Here is a 5,972-nt window from a genome sequence, read left to right as displayed (position 1 = left end):
GTTACAAGAACGCCTTGACTGGTGCCCGCTGTTGGCAATGCAGCCTGTCAGTCAAGAACCCTTCCATCGTCATATCATTCACACTGTTCTAATTCTGTCCTATGCGAGCACCTGTGGCCCATGTGGTTTGTACATGCATGTATTTGTGTGTGTGCGGCGGCGCGTGAGGATGTCCTAACGTGTATCTCTGTCAGTGCGTCTCCCTGCTTCATGTGTGAATGTCACTTCACGTGCAGAGTGAATGCTTGAGGTCTCTGTGTGTGTGTGTGTGTGTGTGTGTGTGAAGCCTCTCTTGAGGTGTGTCAGTAGTGGAGCAGAGTGACAGCACATGTCACCCGTTGCCCCAGATAGAAGGACAGATCGTCTGATATATGAAAGACCTTCTCCTTGACTTGCTCACGGAAGGCTGCTAAAACATGACAAGTGCATTCACACGTCCTAGAAAGAAAAAAGCAGCACACACACACACACACACTGGTCACAAGTGGACCACATCGATTTTTTTTCATTTTCTAACCCCCTAACATATACCGACTTGACAAAATGCTCATAAACTCGAGCTCTGCATTGTCTTAATCATTGGCTAAACACTCGCAGCAATCAGAGTCAAGTGTCACACAGAGCCCTGGCTCTCTGCTCGGCTCGGGGGAAGCCATTGATCGGTGAAGCTCGTCAGAACCTCTGTACAAGATCTGCAAACACTCGAGTCGCACACCCGCTCACTGCATACATTACAAATCTCCAAGGATGGACGCAGACTGAAAAATGGCTTACATTCTCACACACACTGGTGTAACCCTCACACATATTGATCGATACGACAGCGGACATTGCGGGGGGGGGGGGACATGTCATCATGGCTGTAAACGTGAAATGACTTTCATCACTTGCTGTGGGCCCTGAACAAATGGGTCTGACCCTGCTCCACATCCGCACACTGTTTACACTTTTCTTTACTCAATAATATACTTCTATTTTGATATATCTTTCTCCTGATGCCCTCTCCTTTGGTCTTTGTTTTCCTCTTACCAACAATTCAGGCATTTTAGTCGTCATTTTTCTTTTACCCATTAGCTCCACCTAGTGGTTTCCCTTTTCCTCTTTACCTTATAATCCCTCATTCCCATTTAATGTTATCGTGCAGCGTATATCATCCGTAATGTCTGTGAAAGAACTTGCTGTTGACCTTCTCTTGAAAGACGTCTGCATCGCGTGTCTATTTTTTGAGGAGATATTTGTGAACAAATGCCAGTAAACAGAGTTTCCTGCGATCAGTCACAGTCCTGATTATCTAACGCGGTTCTCCGGCGGCTTTGTTACAGCGACTGCACCTGTGGTTCAGGGAGCCAGAGTTAATGAAAAATATATGTTGCAGTGTTTGTCTGTGTTCTGTGAGTTCTGTGAGTGGGAATGGAGGTCAAACAATTGATAAGCCTTGTTTTCTGTACATAAAAACTCCCCGGTCTCTGAACCCAGACAGAAGTAATTACCCCTTGTGGCTGTGAGTGCTCAACAAAAGCCACTCTATTGTTTCAGGTTTTATTCTTTTGCCGAAAAATGGCACTTTGACTTTAATGTGTGCACATTTTGCACAATTTTAAAAGCATTCCTTACAGTTAGGCTTTAATGTAGGACTTGGAAAGTCATTTAAAGTCATATTGTATGTCACCACAATTACTGCAAAGCCTACAGTATTCAGTTTAAACCTTTAACACCGAGCGTATCACAGACGACACGTTTGTGCAAGTGGACTTTGCATCACCATGATTATGCCACGGTTTGTGCAATCGGAAGAATTCCAACTGTTTCTGAAAGCTGAGAAGTTGCACGTTGCACAAATGTTATTTAAAATATGTGTTATATTGTTCAAATGTCAAAACCTACAGTGTTTTTTTTTAATCGTTAACTATAAATAACTGCCAGATATTGACATTTATTCAGGGAAAAATGGGCAAAAGCACTTAGTTACAGGACATTTTCTGGTCCTTTTCTGATTAAAATAAGCAAATAAAGAGACCCACAGTATAAATATCTCCCCAATTGTTTTAATTATAATAATAATAGTGGAATAAGAACTTGGACACAACCTCTGTCTCGTTGTATCTGTGTTGTCTCACGTTATCTTTCTCCCTCGCCCTCGTTTTCAGGCACTTCTCCACCTCCTTCACTCCTTCACGTCGTCCAGAGCAGTCAGGAGAAGCTGTCATCGCGCATCTTCAGAGACGGATTATTGAGCACAGCGTCTGACACATGGTGAGTGGATATCGCTGATGTTTGAGAGGAGAGCCTCTTGCAGAGATGCTGAGATAGAAACGAGGCTATGCCAAGTCTTGCGGCATATGTGCTTGCAACCAAGTGGCAATTGGTTGAGATGCAAACCAATAAGAGCTCCTGTTTTGAAGCTGGCACCAAATCGACGTCTTGCATGCAGGCATTTACAGGTGTCACCTGCAACAAAAGCACCAATAAAATCAATATCTCTTTATTTCCTGGTTGGCCTCAGGTGAAAATCGAAGGACAACATCTATAATATGAGGGTTATGACTGCACGCTGTTAGTGTGCTGCTTGTGTTCCACCGGCACACACTGTTTTAGCAGTGGGGAATGCTTTAGAAATAAGAGTGACATAGTTTATTATGCTGATTTTGGCCCCATTTTTTGGTAAAGCAGCAAAAACATTTGGCATTTTTCATGATTAAAACAAGATTTCTGATGGTTTTAGCTTCTTAAATGTTTATTTCTTTGCTCCATATAACACAGAAATCATTAAAATAATCAACAGATCATGAAAATAATTGTTAGTTTCAGCTTTATAATAAGGCATAAATACAAATTGTGACATTGATCGTTTTAAGACTGGATCTGTCCGTCCCAGTTATTTCTGATCGTGAACAGAATTTCACCAAAAGTAAATTGCACATTTTGGAAACGTTGTTTCTCATCACACAGCTGGATAAACACTTAAATTCACCACTGTGGCCCTTTCAAATCCATAACCGATGCAGTTTTCCATTTGATAAACAATATTATATTAAAACGTGTCTCTGTGTGAAAGACATGGATTAAAAAGGATTTTGACAAAAACACTGTGAAAGTCTGGCAAGCATATAAATTGTATTCAATATAATGGAAAACTCATAGTTGGGGGTCTCACCTGCTTTGTCAGCAAAGTGTTTTTTTTCCTCCCTCCTGAAAGCTTTGCAGCAGTGAAGTGGAAACAGTGCTCTGAGCAACATGACATTCAGCTGTCCTACCTGGAAAAAATGAGTTACACCGAAATTTAATTCACAGCTTCTATCTGCTCATCTGACCTCCAAAGCAAGTTGAGCGATAGTTTGAGAGCATTCTCTGGAAGATTAAATTCCTCTCGAGCTTAAATCTCCGTGTGTCCTATTTGATTCCTGAGGCGGGCATATAATCACCTTTACAAATATTGTATACCCTTCCTTCTTGGCCAGACTCTGCTGCTGCTGCTGCTGCTGCTGCTGCTGTTGATAACGATGTGTGCGATGCTGCTTTAGGAGGGGTCTAATTTTTAAGATAAATACAACTATCTTGCAATTAAAACAGTAATGACGAAGGTGAAATTCACTTCAGCGTTGGGTTTGACCTTAAAACCTTCAGTATATGAGTCTGTTTCTTACAACATAAGCCACTTTTGCTGAGCTGTAAAGCAAGATTTCCTTGGTTGGTCAGTATTTGACTTATATTTGTCATGTTTTCTGAAGGCATCATAACTGAGTATTCCTTAGGTGTTAAATAAATAAATAAATGAAGCTATTTGATACACAGTCTGGTCTTTAAGTTGGTTAATAAGAATGAATATATTCTAAGCATCCATGAGCTTTTCAGGAATTGAACCCAAGCGTTTAGATCTACAAGTCGATGGAAAACAATGAGCTATACACAACTTTCTTTTTGACATTGTCTTTGGATGTTGAACTTGAAATCTTTTGTTCTATGTAGGAGTTGAACCTGTGACATCACAACTCCACAGGAGCATACTTATTGACTGAGCTATCTGCTCAGCTACTTGCTTAGTTGACCATGTTTTCTTGCAGCCTTTGACTGTTTCCATTAAATGTTGGACTAAGAAAACATCAATATGAGATTTGAACTTCCTATCTTTACACTTGGTTTAAGGGTTGAGCTTGAAGGTTATTTTGTCCCTTAAATGCAGATACGTCTTCAAACTGTAGGGGGCAGAATAACGCGAAAGCTGCGTCCAGTCTGTCAACTCCAAAAAAGAAGAAGAAGAAGAACACATTTACGTCAGGATTATTTATTACGATCCGTTTGTCAGTCAAGTTATTAGGTTGTCAGTTAGTTATAAGATGATACTCGTACAAATACCACAACCACGGACATATTCAGCGGGCAGTTACCACACACCACGGCTTATTGAAAAGTAAACGATAGCAAACGATCGCTTGTCCGCACCGGCCGGCTATTGACAAAAAATCGTAAATAAAAATGTATGTAACAAAAAGTAATCCATAATATGGGCCTAAACTAAGATAATACAATGGTTTTAATAATTTTTATATCTCTATTAACAAAGAAAATACTTTGTAGCGTACTCGTTTCACTGCTTTCGGCGACTTCTTTGTTATATGAAAACACGCAATGCATTCTGGGTAGCCCGTGCTCCTAAGGGTGGTCTTGGAAAATCTCAATATTGAGGGCGATGCAGCCCTTAAACTTGGCCCTCAACTTAATTTTTCTGAGAATCGGGACAGCACTTGCACTAGAGGGAGAGCATTTTTGAGATTGAGGGTTTAAGATTGAGGGTTAAGCAAGGAATTGGAATTCACCCTTATTCTTACAGCATGAGCCATTCTTCCATAGTTCTGTCAAGTCAAGAGAAATGCCAGAAACAAGAGTATCCTTGAGGAGTCATTATCAAACGGTACCATGCTGTAATTCATTCGTCACAGAGTTGTTGTGAAACTTTCATCTGTCGTATACGCACTGACCTTCATCTGCCAGGTGCTATTTAGGACCATCAAACATTGTTGTTCTTGGATCATAAACTTAAAGCACAAATGTGTCAGCTGACAAAGAGAGGGACTCAAATTTATAATGGCATTATGATGATGTTATCACAGATAGTCCAGATGTCCTACAGCCACACCTGAGGTGTTATTATACCGAGTAGGAAATGAAATGAAATACATTCACAGGCTGCGTAGTTGGCTTTAATTGAGTTAATTAAGGATAGTGTGGATTTCCTGGCAAACCTCATCCCCTGTAGGTTAAACATATGAGTTCTGAGTTTCCAATAAGGAATACAATAAAATGTAATATTCAGTAGTGGAGACTTCTTTCTTGCTGCTTTAGTCTCTTGACTGTTGAGGACAGAGTCTGTGCCTTAATCACTTCCCACCTGCTTGACTAATAACCAGCCCACTACAAATCAACTGAGCCTGCATGCAAGATAGAGATAAAATGACACAGAGTTCCTCTCAAACTTCCTCTGATTTAGTTTTTTGTTGTTGTAGTATCTTCAGAACTGAGTTAAATTGTGGGTAATTTGAGAAATAAAATGATGCACAACACACGGCAGATGCTCAGTAAAACACCATCTGTGGGCGCTGATTATTTAAATAGATTGCTTGGAGCCCAGATTGGTGGGAGTACTACCTGTGGGTTAGTGGACCCGAGGTGAGAGGAAGCCAGCGTTGATGGCGTGTTTGAGGTATAGCCTCTCAATCAAGTGGTGTCGAGCGGTGTTCATGCATATCGAGACGTCTTAAGAGAAATCTGTCAGAACAAATGCGGTGGGCGAGATGCATTTCAAGTGTTGAACGCTTGCTTTTGTCAGTGTTAGACATGGAAATAAGAAATAAAGTGAGTGTCTCTGTGAAGCCCCCTCCCTATATTTGGCCTATAACATGCTGGCAAGATAACGTATGGCTCCGATCATCCCTAAGGCTTTCGTCTAATTGGTTCGCCACAGGGAACAGTGATGC

Source organism: Microchirus variegatus, assembly GCF_963457635.1.
Source record: "Microchirus variegatus genome assembly, chromosome: 2".
Taxonomy (NCBI): domain Eukaryota; kingdom Metazoa; phylum Chordata; class Actinopteri; order Pleuronectiformes; family Soleidae; genus Microchirus; species Microchirus variegatus.
The sequence above is the reverse complement of the archived record's forward strand: the minus strand, read 5'-3'. Positions refer to the sequence as shown.